Source organism: Panthera leo, chromosome C1 (assembly GCF_018350215.1).
Source record: "Panthera leo isolate Ple1 chromosome C1, P.leo_Ple1_pat1.1, whole genome shotgun sequence".
Classification (NCBI taxonomy): Eukaryota; Metazoa; Chordata; class Mammalia; order Carnivora; family Felidae; genus Panthera; species Panthera leo.
The window spans coordinates 80,567,310-80,581,830 of record NC_056686.1 but is presented as its reverse complement, the minus strand read 5'-3'; the positions used below and the strand labels follow the sequence as shown (position 1 = coordinate 80,581,830).

Genomic DNA, 14,521 nt, shown 5'->3' with positions numbered 1-14,521 from the left:
TGTCTGGGAAGTGGTAATTCATATTAGACTCTATTAAGTAAAGGATGCATGTTGTTATACGCAGTAAATATACTCCAAAATATATCCTTACATTAATTACATTAAATGTAAATGGACTAGGGGCGCCTGGGTGGCGCAGTCGGTTAAGCGTCCGACTTCAGCTCAGGTCACGATCTCGCGGTCCGTGAGTTCGAGCCCCGCGTCGGGCTCTGGGCTGATGGCTCAGAGCCTGGAGCCTGTTTCCGATTCTGTGTCTCCCTCTCTCTCTGCCCCTCCCCCGTTCATGCTCTGTCTCTCTCTGTCCCAAAAATAAATAAAAGACGTTGAAAAAAAAAAAATTAAATGTAAATGGACTAAATACTTCAACTGAATGATAAAGTTTGTTAAAATAAATTAAAAAATAAAAATTCAACTCTACATTGCTAAATAAGTACTCCGAAATTACAGAGAAAGAATGGAGAGATATGTAAATACTATCATTAAACATAAAAAGGGGCATTTCATAAGAATATTTAAAAGCTAATCTGCCAGATATGAAGATGAAAAAATGATAAAACTAAACAATAATTTAGGGATACTAATACTTATGACAAGACTCTTTAATTTAATTTTTTAATTTACATCCAAATTAGTTAGCATATACTGCAACAATGATTTCAGGAGTAGATTCCTTAATGCCCCTTATCCATTTAGCCCATCCCCCTCCCAGAACTCCTCCAGTAACCCTCTGTTTGTTTTCCATATTTAAGAGTCTCTTATGTTTTGTCCCCCTCCCTGTTTTTATATTATTTTTGTTTCCCTTCCCTTGTGTTCATCTGTTCTGTCTCTTAAAGTCCTCATATGAGTGAAGTCATATGATATTTGTCCTTCTCTGACTAATTTCGCTTAGCATAATAGCCGCTAGTTCCATCCACATAGTTGCAAATGGCAAGATTTCATTCTTTTTGATTGCTGACTAATACCCCATTGTATATATATACCACACCTTCTTTATCCATTCATCTGTCGATGGACATTTGGGCTCTTTCCATACTTTGGCTATTGTTGATAGTGCTACTATAAACATAGGGGTGCATGTGCCCCTTCGAAACAGCATACCCACATCCCTTGGATAAATAGTAGTGCAATTGCTGGATCATAGGGTAGTTCTATTTTTAAATTTTTGAGGAAACTCCATAGTGTTTTCCAGAGTGGCTGCACCAGTTTGCATTCCCACCAGCAGTGCAAAAGAGAGCTTCTCTCTCTGCATCCTTGCCAACATCTGTTGTTGCCTGAGTTGTTAATGTTAGCCATTCTGCCAGGTGCGAGGTGGTATCTCATTGTGGTTTTGATTTGTATTTCCCTGATGATGAGTTATGTTGAGCATTTTTTCATGTGTCAGCTGGCCATTGATAAGACTCTTTAAAAGCACAGGCAATTAAAAAATTCAGGATAGTGGCGTAAGAGAGAATTAGGCAAGAACATAAATGAGGAGAACAAGGGTATCTTTAAGTCGTGTTGTGGATTCATAGACTCTTATTTTTCTATTATTCTTTAAACTATATATTTGAGACATTATTTCTCTTTTGTGTGTATGATTTATCTGACAATAAGAAAACTCTTTAAATAGTAAAAAAAACTTAACCTACTAGAAAGATGTGACCATTTTAAATTCATAGTCTTTCAAATTAACAGAACTAAATATAGAAAGAGATAAGTCCACAATTATAGTAGGAGACTTCAACAAACTTTCAAAAATTACTCACTGAACAATCAGACTAAATGATGTATTAATTGACTTAATTGATATATGTAAAATTATCTAATAAGGGAACATGAGACATTTACCAAAACTGACCATATTCTGGGACATAGAATGAGTCCCCAAGTCCCCCCATATTTCAAAATATTGAAACCATTAATGTATTCTCAGACTCAGTGGAATTAAGCAAGAAATCAGTAACCAAATGGAAACTAGAATATCACTCAAATATTTGGAAATCAGTCAAAGAAGAAGTCAAAATAGAAGTCAGAAAATACTTTGAACTAAGAGATTATGAAAACATGACATCAAAGCTTGGGAACACAGGATAAGCTTCACTTAGTGGGAAAAATCAGTGACAATGGTTACTTTGAGGAGGGAAGATGACTGAGAAATAGTAGAGTAGAGCCTGGTAATATTCTATGTCTTGCTGGAGGAGGTAATTACATGAATGTTGTCCCTTTGAGAAAAATTCACCATGCTCTACACTTATGATTTGGGCATTTTTCTGTATGCATGATTATACTGCAAAATAAGATTTACTTTAAAAATATCAGAAATTATTCCTGACTCTTCTTTTTCTCACACCTCACATTCAGATCATCAACATTTCCTGTCAGTTTCAATTCAAAATTTATCCAGAATCTGGTCATTTCTCACTACCTCCAGCTGCTAATCTTGTATAAACCAACATCATCTCTTTCTTGATTCATCTCCATTTCATGTCTAGTCTTCCTGCTTCTGCCCTTGCTCCCTATTGCCACTTACCAACACAGTCATTAGGGTGAGCTGTTAAAGCCGAATCAAATACGTTACCACTCTCCACAAAATTGTCCAGTTGGCTTCTCATTTCACTCACAATAAGAGCCAAATATTTGTCACGACTATGTGTCTACATCATCTGGACTGCCATCCCATCACTTACTTCATCTCCTACCCCCACATCTTGACCACTCTGTTCTACCCTTACTGCCTCCTTGCTCTTTGCACAACTGCCAGGCACATTCCTGCTCTGTGAGATTTGTATGCATTTCTCCATCTCGCCTGGATGTTTCTTCACCTAGATCCACACAGCTCATTCCCTTACTTCTTCAGATCTCTGTATAAATATAACTTTCATCCCTGACCATTATCATTGCAATTCTTCCCATAAACAACAACTTCCAATCCCTTTTCAGTTAAATTCACCAGATATTTATCCAGTGCCAATATAAGCCAGGTACTTAGGTGCTCATGACAAATAGGTAAACAAAACAAAGATCTCTGCCTTCATGGGGCCTACATTCAAGAAGGAGGAGACAAGGAATAAGCATAGATATACCAATTATACAGTGAGTTAAAGGTAAATAAATACTCTGGAAATAATACTGGGACAGGTTAAGCAATGTTTCTCAGACTGTTAAGAGGGGGTGAGAAAGGAGTTTAAATTATAAATAAGGTGTTCTGAGCAAGCTTTATTGAAAGCAATAACATCTGAGCGAAACTTTGGAAGTAGAAGGGAATTAGCTACATGGATAAGGGAGAAGATTGTTGAAAATGGAGAGTAAGTGCAGAAGCCTGAAGTAGGAATGTGCCTGGCATGTTGGCAGGACAGTAAAAAGGCACATATGGTTAGAACAGTGGGTAGGGTGAGCAACTGTCCAAGTCTGCCAGGAACTCAGAAGTTTCCTGAGATGTGTGACTTTCAGGGCATCCAGGACAAATTGAGACGGTTGGTTGGTCACCCTAAAGAGAAAGAGTTGGAAGAGGTGAGGTCAAAGAAGTAATGGGGCCAGATCACGAAGATCTATGAGGGTCATTTTAGGGACGCTGATTTTTAAAATGAGGAAAACAGCAGAGCACGTGGGTGGTTCAGTCAGATGACTGATTAAGATGACTCTTGATTTTGGCTCAGATCATGATCTCTGTGTTCATGGGTTCAAGCCCCGTGCTGGGCTCTTTCCTGACAGTGCGGAGCCTGCTTGGGATTCTCTCTCTCCCTCTCTCTCTGACCCTCTCCTGCTCACACACTCTCTCTCTTTCTCTCAAAATAAATAAATAAATAGATATTTAGGGGTGCCTGGGTGGCTCCGTCAGTTAAGCACCTGACTCTTGATTTCGGCTTAGGTCACGATCTCGCAGTTCATGTGTTCAAGCACTGCGTGGGGCTCTGTGATGACATCACAGACCCTGCTTGAGATTGTGTCTCCCTCTTTCTTTGCCCCTCCCCCACTTGCTCTCTCTATCTCTCTCTAAATAAATAAAAATAAAAATAAACTTTAAAAACAATTTAAAAAATAAATAAATAGGGGTGCCTGGGTGGCTCAGTCGGTTGAATGTCCAACTTTAGCTCAGGTCACAACCTCACAGTTCATGGGTTTGAGCTCCATATTGGGCTTTGCACTGACAGCTCAGAGCCTACTTCAGCTTCTCCGTCTCTCTATCTCTCTGTCTGTCTCTCTCTGCCTCTCTCTGCCCCTCCCTGCTCATGCTTACTCTCTCTCTCTCAAAAATAAAAATGTTAAAACACATTTTAATAAATGAGGAAAACAGGGAGCCAGTGGAATGTTTAAAAAACTCTTTTTATGGTTGTGTTGAAAATGGGGCATAGAAGGACAAGTGTGAAAGAAGGAAAACCATCATGGATGCTATTGCAATAATCCAGGTGAGAGTTGATGGTGGCTTGCACCAATGATTTTTTAGTAGAGATGATAACAAGTGGTCAATTCTGGATGTACTCTGAAGGTAGAACAAGTAAAATTTCCTAAAAGATTGGACGAGGAGTGTAACAGAAAGAGAAAGGATAACTTTCCAGGGGTTTGATCCAACCAACTATAAGAATGGAGTTGCTATCAGCTGAAATGAGAAAGAATGAACATAGAGCAAGTTTGAAGAGAAAAAAAACACAGCTCTATGTTAGACATGTTATAAACCCTTTTCTGCCTCATTTTCTTCCATAGCTTTTATCCACACTGACATGCTATGTACTTTATTTACTTACTTATTATCTGTATTTGCCCACTAGAATATAATCTCCAAGAAGGCAAAGACTTTTGTTTGTTTTGTTCACTGCTCTATCACCAGCTTCCAGAATAAATTCATCTACTACATAAGCATTTATGGAGTGCCTCCTGTATGATTGGAACTATGCTAGGCTCTAGGAACACATCAAAACATATGACATGTTCTTAGGATTGCGAGATAAAATACAGAATGGAAGGCCACATTTGAATGGCATATAAATAATGAATCATTCTTAGTGTATATATATCCCACATTCAAATATGTATGCTCCATAGACAAAAATTCATTTATGGGAAATAGTTATACTAAAATTTATTTGCTGTTTATCTGAAAATAAGTTTAACTGGGCATCCTGTATTTTTATTTGCTAAATCTGACAACCCTTATGCTTTCTGAGTATGAGGAACCTAAACAATAATGGGATATATAGAAAAATAAGTAGTCTGTATATAATAACTTTAGGAATCCAGGACACCATGGGAGCATACAGGAAGGGTATCACACATAGACTATGCATATTGTAACTGAGAGTAGAGTTATCTAGTTGAAAAGTGGAAAAGCATCCCAGGAAGATGGAATAATGTAGGTCAAGCTTAGAGGACAAAGAGACCTTGGGACATTTGTGAAGCTGCATGGTTGACCTGGTGTCTTAGATATACCTAGAGAACATAATTGTGTGAGACGGGAATCGGAAGAGTAAACATCTCCAAAAAGCACATGTGGCTGAGCAATTACTCTACAAGAGATCTAGGCAAAGGCCAGCAAACACAGGCACCTGCCACCAGAAGCAAGAGCAGCAAGGGAGACCATCTTCCCATCCACCAAGCAGTTGTGGCAGCAACAATACAGGGTTCTTTTTGTTTTTTTTTTAATTTGAAAGAGAGAAAAAGAGTGCAAGTCAGAGAGGAGTAGAGGGGGAGAAAGAGAGAATCTTAAGCAGGCTTCATGCTCAGCACAGAGCTCAATGCCAGGCTCAATCCCACGATGCTGAGATCATGGCCTGAGCCAAAATCAAGAGTCGGAGGCTCAACAGACTGAGCCACCCAGGCCCCCAACAATAGAGGGCTCTGACATTCACTGCCCACCAGCTGCATTTCACTGGGCTTGACCATCATGACCAAGGACAAAATGGAGGACAATTCTTTTCCAGTCCATCCTTGAGAGACTGACTGTGTTCCCAGTTTCCCCACAGGTAGAAACAGGCAGACAGAACAAAACCTACTTTCATACAAAACAGGTAAACACTCCTGAAAATCTGGAGGAGGGAAGAAATCCCATAGAAAAGGCTGGAATTTCTGTTAGCAAAATGGGCAGAGGTTGGTACCCTTCATAATCTCTTCTGAATCCACAATCTGGCAACATTTGAGTTCTACAAGAGCATGCATTCTCAGCAGGAGCGATCCAACTCCCAGAGAGGTGAAATTAATTCTTGGAGGTAGGAATATCTTAGATATTATAATGGTATGTTACCCTGCAAAAGGCTATCGTACATAAACAGATCTATAGTATATCTGTGATTCTAAAATTACACCAGAGGATAGGGGAAGAGAGGATGAGAAGACCTTTTAAAAATATCTAAAAAGGCTACTTAGGGATGGCAAGAATGAGAAACAAATTGATAAACACAGAAGTAGAACAAAGTTCTACCTGAGGGATGGAGACCAGGTTGGTGTGACAGATGTGTTCTTCTGGAAGAAGGGGTAGAGATAGAAAGGAGCAGGAAAGGAAGGTGTTCTGGGTGGTGCAAACACCATATGCATAGACTTCCAGAAAAAGTAAAAGGTAAACAACAAAAATGCAATAGCATGGTCAAGTAAGATAAGGTCTGGAAAGGCTTTATTGGATTTAGCAATTAGGAGGTCACTGATCATTTAACCTCTTTGTGCTTCAGTTTCAATACTTGTTAAATTAAATTGAAAAATAATCTCCCAGGCAACTTAAAGCTCTAAAGACTCTCATGTGGACTGGGTCTCTTTACACACAGAGACACACACAAAAGACACATCCACACACTTATACACACTCCCAACACACATGCTAATCTCTTTCCTTAATCTAATTTTCTTATCTCTCTGCAGCTATATTTGCTTTCGAAGAATTCCAGTTCTCTTTGTTTAATGATAACAATACTTTTTAAAAATCAGTTACAAGAGTCTACAGTTCCCTGATAAGCTGAGTTGCTGGACAATAAACGGGTTAATATTAGTTCCTATAAGCATTCCTAATGCTTTATAAATACCTTTTATAATGCAATAAATTCTTTAGAATGTGGATGCCAGATTTTTATTTCATTTTAAAAAATGATTTGAAAACCCAGATTCATTCCAATGGGGGGAAAAAATGATTTCCACCTAAACTATCATTCATTCATTAAATATTTTCTAAGTGCCTACTATGTATCAAACAGTACAATATGTGTGTGAGAAATCATCAGCGAATAAAGACAAACAGTCCATAGCTTCCAGGAACCCAGAAGGAGGAAAGTAAGGGAATAACTGAGAAGTTGGTAATGTTAGCACCATGGACTCATTGCTACCATGTGGCCACATGGGTAACACATCCGGACCTTGGACCTGCTCCTGAAAAGAGCTCTGGGGAGAGGTAAAGTATCAATTTACCAAAGAGAAAAATGGCAGCAAAGACAACAGCCACTCTAGAAAGAGGAGTTCATCACCATTTGGAGGCCATAGACCCCTTCTCAGAATCATGTATTTAAATGTCTAACATAAGAGTACAAATGCAGCCAATTACACTGAAATATGGTTATCATTTTAACAATTTGTGGTATGTGCATTTCTTTCCTAACACATTAAATAACCAGATCCAGCAGCTGTCCCAAGAACAACTATCATTTTGAAGCAGTGATGAGCACAAATGGCCTGCTGAGCTACTTGTAACCCTGTGTTACAAAAATATCTGTGATGTTTATTGATGACAAAGTCACAGACACTATTAATAATTCTGCAGTCTGGTGCCTACATTTATAATTGAACAGAATGTGAAATTTCAGTTAGAGCTTAAGGGAAGTAAAGAATTGTTTTACTATCTAAATCCACAGGCTCTCCTAAATTCCACCCAGGGAACCCTTGGGCTGCAGCCCCCTGTTCTAAGACATGAAGCTCAGTCAGGATTTTCTCCTTCAATAACATAGTTCTGTAGTCACTTGTAGAGCTATCATTCCCTCATTGGGATTTCCCAAAGATGTAGCTTGTCCATTATTTGGGGCACACTGCCATCCCATGGCTCCTCCTGAGGAGTTTAGCATTAATAACATTCACAACAAAGCAGCCTTTTAGGGCATTAGACCAAACCTGCAAATTAATGCACTGGCTCATCACAATTCATTAATCAAACTCAGACCGGATTTAACAACAGATTATTAAAGACTCAAAATTATACCCACAGAAGAAGAAGGGAAAAAAAAAACAAAAAACCAGGCAGCTCCCAGAGGGTCAAATGTAATGTGAATGGTTTTGCATAAAACCATAAACCTGCTATTAAATTAAAAACAGGAAAAATTATGTCCACTGCTTATCTCCAGTCATTTTTTTTTTAAGGAACGTTACGCTAATTTATTTCTTTGCTCTTCCTGGTTACACAGTAAAAGACTAAAAGGTTACAATGCACTGGTTCTTTTGATGTTTGGTTGAGCAACTTACACTAACATGTACTGACTGAGGTAAAGAAATTAATGAAATTACTCCCATAATTCATTACTAATGGAACACTGTCAATGCTTTCAACTGACAGTTCACACACATCTTCGGCAGACAGCAAGACACCTCTTGGAAACTGTAGGGCTCACTCCTTCTGATAATGACCAACGAAGCAGAAGTTGGCTGCTTTGTCCTACAATTTCACTGATCTCTCACCACCATGTGTTTGCTCTTGATGAACAGGTCTGTTCTCTCTGGGAACAAAAGCAGGAAGGGGGGAACAATGATTGGAATTTTTCTTTCCCTTCAGGGAAGTTAGGTAGACCAGCTGGGGATTCCCAAAGATGTATAAACATTCAGAATGCTGTAATTGGGCAGGACACAGAGCTACAACTGACTTTGCAATGAACTTTTTTAAAGGTTAATATTTTAGAGCAGCAATCATGGATAAAGAGCATAATCCTAATAAGAAGTATGAAAAAAAAACTAAAGAACTGTGTGATTTTGTGACATCTTTGCGCTTTCCCCATTAGGACTGAATCATTAGTTCTTTCTGTTTTTGCAGAAACAGAAGCAAAAATTACCAGCACACATGCTGATTAAAGTAGGTAAGTGACATTTCTGGAAATACAAAATGTTTTATTCAATGTAGGTACCTGTTTGATATTTATAGAGTGTTTTGGTCTTACTACTGTCTGGTTTAAACTCTAAACTGCTCAAGAGAAGTGTCCGTGTCTTTGTTATATACGTGAAAATAATTAATAACGTCTCTCTGAAGATAAGCTCCTATACACTGATCATACCAAGTTAGTATAAAATGACACTATGGGTGAGGCAAAATATACCAATGACCATATAATATATGCATAATACAAATTATGTATAATAGAAAAAGGTCCAAAATAGTCAACACATTCAAAACACTTTATAAATACAGGAAGATTCTTTTTTTTTTAAGTTTATTTATTTTGAGAGAGACAGAACTATGCAAGTGGGGGGTGGGCAGACAGAGATGGGGAGAGAGAATCCCAAGCAGGCTCCCCACAGTCAGCATGGAGCCTAATGTCGGGGCTCAAACCCATGAAACCGAGACATCATGACCTTACTGAAACCAAGAGGTGGACATTTAACCGATGGAGCCACCCATGCATCCCAATATAGGAAGATTCTAATACAACATGATTTGGGTTGGGATTCTGCTCATACTGTTGTAGTTACATTATATGCAGTAAATACATAGGCCAATTCTGTCATCCCACTCCTTCAGCCCCTGGCACTCTTTCCTGTCTGCTAGGGATCACAATCCACTTCAACACAGCTGTAATTGTGTTACACTGCAAACAGCTTCCATCAATTGCTTAATGACTTCTTAAAAAGAAATGTATTCACTCTACCCAGACACAGTATCTGGCACATGGTAGGTATTCTCTAAATATTTCTTGAAATGAAAAAACAATACTTCCTCTCCTCTTTCCAAATGAAAACCTACTATGTTAGGACTGTCCTTCCAAAATCAACATAAACAGTACTAATTCCCACCAAGTGTTATCTTAGAGATTAACTGCAAATAAGTGCCTCATATAAATATCTTGGAATTTTTCATTGAACCTCCAATCTCACGCAGATGCTTATTACCCTGTCATGTGGTCAAATAGATGCACCAGAAGAGAAAGTTATATCTATTTGAAAACACAATTGTAAAATCCATATCATAGAAACAAGGGCCATCGTAAACCACCAAGATTAACAAAAATAAAGCCAACCTTAACTTTTGAACAGGAACACTTTGGACAAAAGGGTACAACTGAGATCCCTTATTTCTCTAAGGTGTGATAAGTGGGTAAATTCTAACAACAGCTACTGTGGATAAAGCCCCTGCTCTGGACCAGGCATCTGCTGCGTGGGTGACATGGAACGACAGGCCCATCAAGTGGACATTAGCATCACTACTTTACTAAGCACTAAGCAGGAAATTCCGAGAGCTTCGGCAGCTCATCCGGAGGTCAAGCTAGGGTGTTGCACAGCCAACGTGTAAAGTCACATCTCCTGCTTCCAAAGTCCTATGACACAACTACTCTATTGCACCGCTCTTCTCTCAGACCCTTTCCCATGTATGCCCTCCACTAGAGCTACTTCCAACCTAAAACAATCACTGAAGGAAAGATCTGGTCTTCAGACATACCTTTATACCAATTCTAGATAACCCACAGATTATAAGTGGCAGAAGAGCAAGGTATTTAGCTGTTGGACTATGGTATCAGATTGCCTAGATTAGCTTCCCAGTCCTCTGACTTCCTTGTGTGGACAATTTTCTTTTCTTCATTGTGCCTTACTTTTCTCATAAATAAAATGGGAGTGCAAATAATGCCAACCTCATGAGGCTGTAGTGATAATTAAATAGGTTAGTAAATGTGAAATGCTTTGTGCCTGACATAGAAAGTGCTGAATGGTGTCAGATGCTATCTCCAGCTCTTAACAGCTACAACAGAGTGGAGACTTGGTCACTCACAATTCAGTATCTTCACTGACCGGCTTCCAATCACTAGGCTTTACTGAGCATTGAATACAATGCAACCTAGATAACGAAATAGCCTGAAAGTGGTTTTAATGTTAGACCTCAGGCTGTAGATTCTTTGCCATGAAGGACAACTGGGCAATTCCTCCGAAGTCCCAGTGGTAAAATTCAGCACTCCATCCCCCGAGGGAACATTTGGTTCAACCCGAGGACTGAGTGACCTGGAAAAGTCTATCTGCATCCACTACTCATTTTCATTTTTAAATTATTTAGTGTTTTACCTCAATCAATCATTTCATCTTTCCGGGCTTTAATTTTTCCAACTTGTGAATACTGAGGGGTAGAGATGAGCAAGTGGTGGTGCAAACAGGAATTAGAAGGGATCTTCACCACAATGCTGTCAATGAAACCACCAGAGCTTTCAAATTAATATAACTTTTGAAAGTTAAGTAAAGTGGGAGCTGCAACTGAACAAAATTCGTACATCCCAATGTACAAATGTAGAACTTCAGACCCAAGATCACCCAGCCAGTAATTACAATTTTGAGATTTGAACTCACAGCCTACTGTCCTCAGGTGCCTATTTCCACAACTTTAACCTGCTTTTCTAAGGAAAGGAAGAATTCAAACATCCTCTTTCATTACTATTATTTCTTAGGTATAACTAATTTTAACATATTACCACTATTAGACTCTCTTAGCTAATTATATAATGATGATGATATATGAACAGCATAGAAATCTGTAAATTATGAAAGTAGCTTGAAACATCATCTTCCATACTGGCTCTGATATACAATAAAACTAAGAATCTGAATATTTTATAATTATTGTTAGAATTGATGCAGTGCTGAGTTAAAAATCACGAGCCATAGTGTCCACACCCACGTAACCTGAATTAGTCCTTTGATAGAAGACATTCACTGAGTGAATGCTGAATAAACATTTGCATTCCCTGCCAAGAGGAAATTTTTAAAAATTACTGTAAGCTTGAGCCAATGAACTCTGTAGATACTGGTGACAAAGACCCTCTACATCCTTTCCTCCTGGTTGGAAAAACAAAAGGAAGTGAGGTGGTTCACAAGAGAAGATAACGAGAGGAAAGAATACACAGCAGTCTAAGGTAAACAGAATAAGGTATAAAATCCTTCTTCTCCGAGGAACATATCCTTTCATATCCTAAGGTAATCTCCAGGCAAAAATGTCTAAGTGACAGACACTTTCACCACAAGTCAAAAATCCATATGACCACAGGTGAACTGGGCTGCTGAACCTTATCCTAAACTATATTTTATAAAATCATTCTCTCTGGATCAATAAAATGCAAATGCTGAAGTTATCTTGTTAACCATCAAAATAAAAGGAACCTTGAGAATAACGTCATTCTTAATTAAAATGGGCTTTTTAATTCCTTTAACTAAAGTAGATATTAATACTGGAAACACTTTGCTAACTAAAGAAAGACTCTACCGATACCCCCAATTAGAGAACACTTCATTTATATATGATGCAGTTTATAACTACTTAGCGGTATGGTTGGGTTAAGTCTCTTTGGCCTACTTTTTAAATGATTAAATACTCTCCATCCAAGTAAATAGATGTCTTCAGAGCCGCATTTTGCATGATAAAACATTCTTTAAATGCATAAACCTTCGCTCAAGATTTAAGAGGGCAAAAAATCTTAGTGACAGTACATTCATTATGTCTTTATTAAGGCCAGACTTTTCCATAGGGTTATGCGTAGCTGAAAATAAGGCTCAGTTTAATAACAAAGCAAGCTTTCCTAGGACTACAAAAATTGTAAAATTTTAATGTTTAATGCATTCCTTAATTATAGAAAACTCTGCAAAGAATAACATCCTTGAAATTTACTATGCAAATGCTCTTAATTTATGACAAATTGCACTTTCAAATACAAGTATTAAATCTCTATGAGATTGTTGAGGTAATGTACTAATATGCATCACTAAGATCTTAAATTTCTAAGTGGCAATGCTGTTTGTTAGATGCAAACAAGGATTACCTTAATTAAAATATACTATCCCCAGCCTCTCAGCAGATTTAGCTCAGTTTTTATATAGGACAGATTCATTATCTACCTCAAGTTAATAAAAGTCTGACCTACTGTGGTTATTTCCTTTAAAATTTAATTTTAATTACTATTTTGTTAATGGAAATAAAGCACTAAAGAATTGTGAAGATGATCCAAAACCAATTTTGAAAACTTAATTAAAATACCTCTTGAAAGCTTCAAAAGGAATTTAACACTTACGTGGTTTGATAACTGATGGCCTTACAAATACCGCATTAGATACCAACTCTGTAAAAAAATCATCAGATGAAACATGCTTTAGAACTATAGCACTTCCTTAGTCTGTATCTTGAACTAATGGTCCAACTAAATACATATAAACATCAAGCCTTTCATTCAAAATTTTAACATTAGACAAAGGTTCTTAACAAAGAAATAAAATGAGTAACCATTACACAGCGCCTTCACAATACATAAACCTTAAATGCATTCAGAGTTTTTACATAAAACCATCTGGGCTAAATCCAGATAATTTCAGAAGTGTTCAGTTTGTCTTCTGATCCTTGGGGACCCGAATATAAAATTAAAAGGCTGGTAAGAAGTTGTATAAAATTCGGTACCAGAGTTTTATTAGGCAGCTTCCTCTCCAATCTAAATTTCAAAGGTTTACACATATATTATTGATCTTATCTGTGAAAATATTGGTTCAGTAAATAGCCTTTAAACATAACACAATCCATAGATTTTATTGAGATTCACTCCTCATGAAAAAGATAAGAATATGAGAAGCAGGGTATAACAAAGAGCATGCTCCAGGGAAGAAGCACAGACTTTGTGATATTTAAAATATATTTAGCAGCTCTTATATTACAAACCTCACAATGTTATGGTTCATAATGCAACGTGCATTTTTGTACCAGACTATTTGACTACTTCCAGTAAGTAAAATGCCTGCATTCATTAGCAGTAATGAATTTTTCTTCTCATAGATTTAATGAAAAAGGCATTTTGCCAGAAACCACCCCCTACCATGTCCCCCCCCCCCCAAAAAAAAAAAAATCAGTATACCATTTCATTTAACATAAAGTCAGGGATCTATTTTTCTAAACATTAGAATTCCAACTCCAGAAATTAAAGAAATTTTACTAAAAATGAAAAATAAATATATGACTAAAATAATTGGATAACAATTAAGCTAAGGTAATACTGAATTTCTGTAATTCTATATTAACCTTGAAATGTGATTTAAATTCAGACCCCAGGGATGCCTAGGTGGCTCAGTTGGTTCAGAGTCTGACTTCAGCTCAGGTCATGATCTCGGAGTTTGTTGAGTTTGAGCCCCACGTTGGGCTCTGTGCTGAGCCTGGAGCCTGCTTCAGATTCTGTATCTCCCTCTCTCTCTTCCCTTTCCCCACTTGCACTCTGTCTGTCTCTCTCTCTCTTAAAAATAAATAAACATGAAAAAACTTTTTTAAAAGAATAAATAAATAAATAAATTCATACCCACAAAAATGGCCTAATTGAACAAGGTAAAAAAAAATTCTGTAAAAATACAAATCCATCCTTTGTTATTT

General features: G+C 37.6%; 1 protein-coding gene and 1 long non-coding RNA gene across 5 annotated transcripts in view; one reads left to right on the top strand and one right to left on the bottom strand.

The window, feature by feature from the left end:
- Positions 1–14,521, bottom strand: part of RWDD3 (RWD domain containing 3) — a 104,399-nt gene that overhangs the window by 23,303 nt on the left and 66,575 nt on the right. For 2 of the 3 annotated variants that reach the window (XR_006206391.1, XR_006206393.1), the window contains exon 6: positions 13,188–13,235. The gene's annotated coding sequence lies outside the window, so the exon portion shown is untranslated. Of the gene's footprint in view, positions 1–8,377; positions 8,655–13,187; positions 13,236–14,521 lie in introns of those variants that run through there. The other variant, XR_006206392.1, reaches the window with a different exon arrangement.
- Positions 1–14,521, top strand: part of LOC122228086 — a 38,452-nt gene that overhangs the window by 19,313 nt on the left and 4,618 nt on the right. For both annotated transcript variants that reach the window (XR_006206394.1, XR_006206396.1), the window contains exon 3: positions 8,966–9,008. This is a non-coding gene — a long non-coding RNA (uncharacterized LOC122228086). The remainder of the gene's footprint in view (positions 1–8,965; positions 9,009–14,521) is intronic.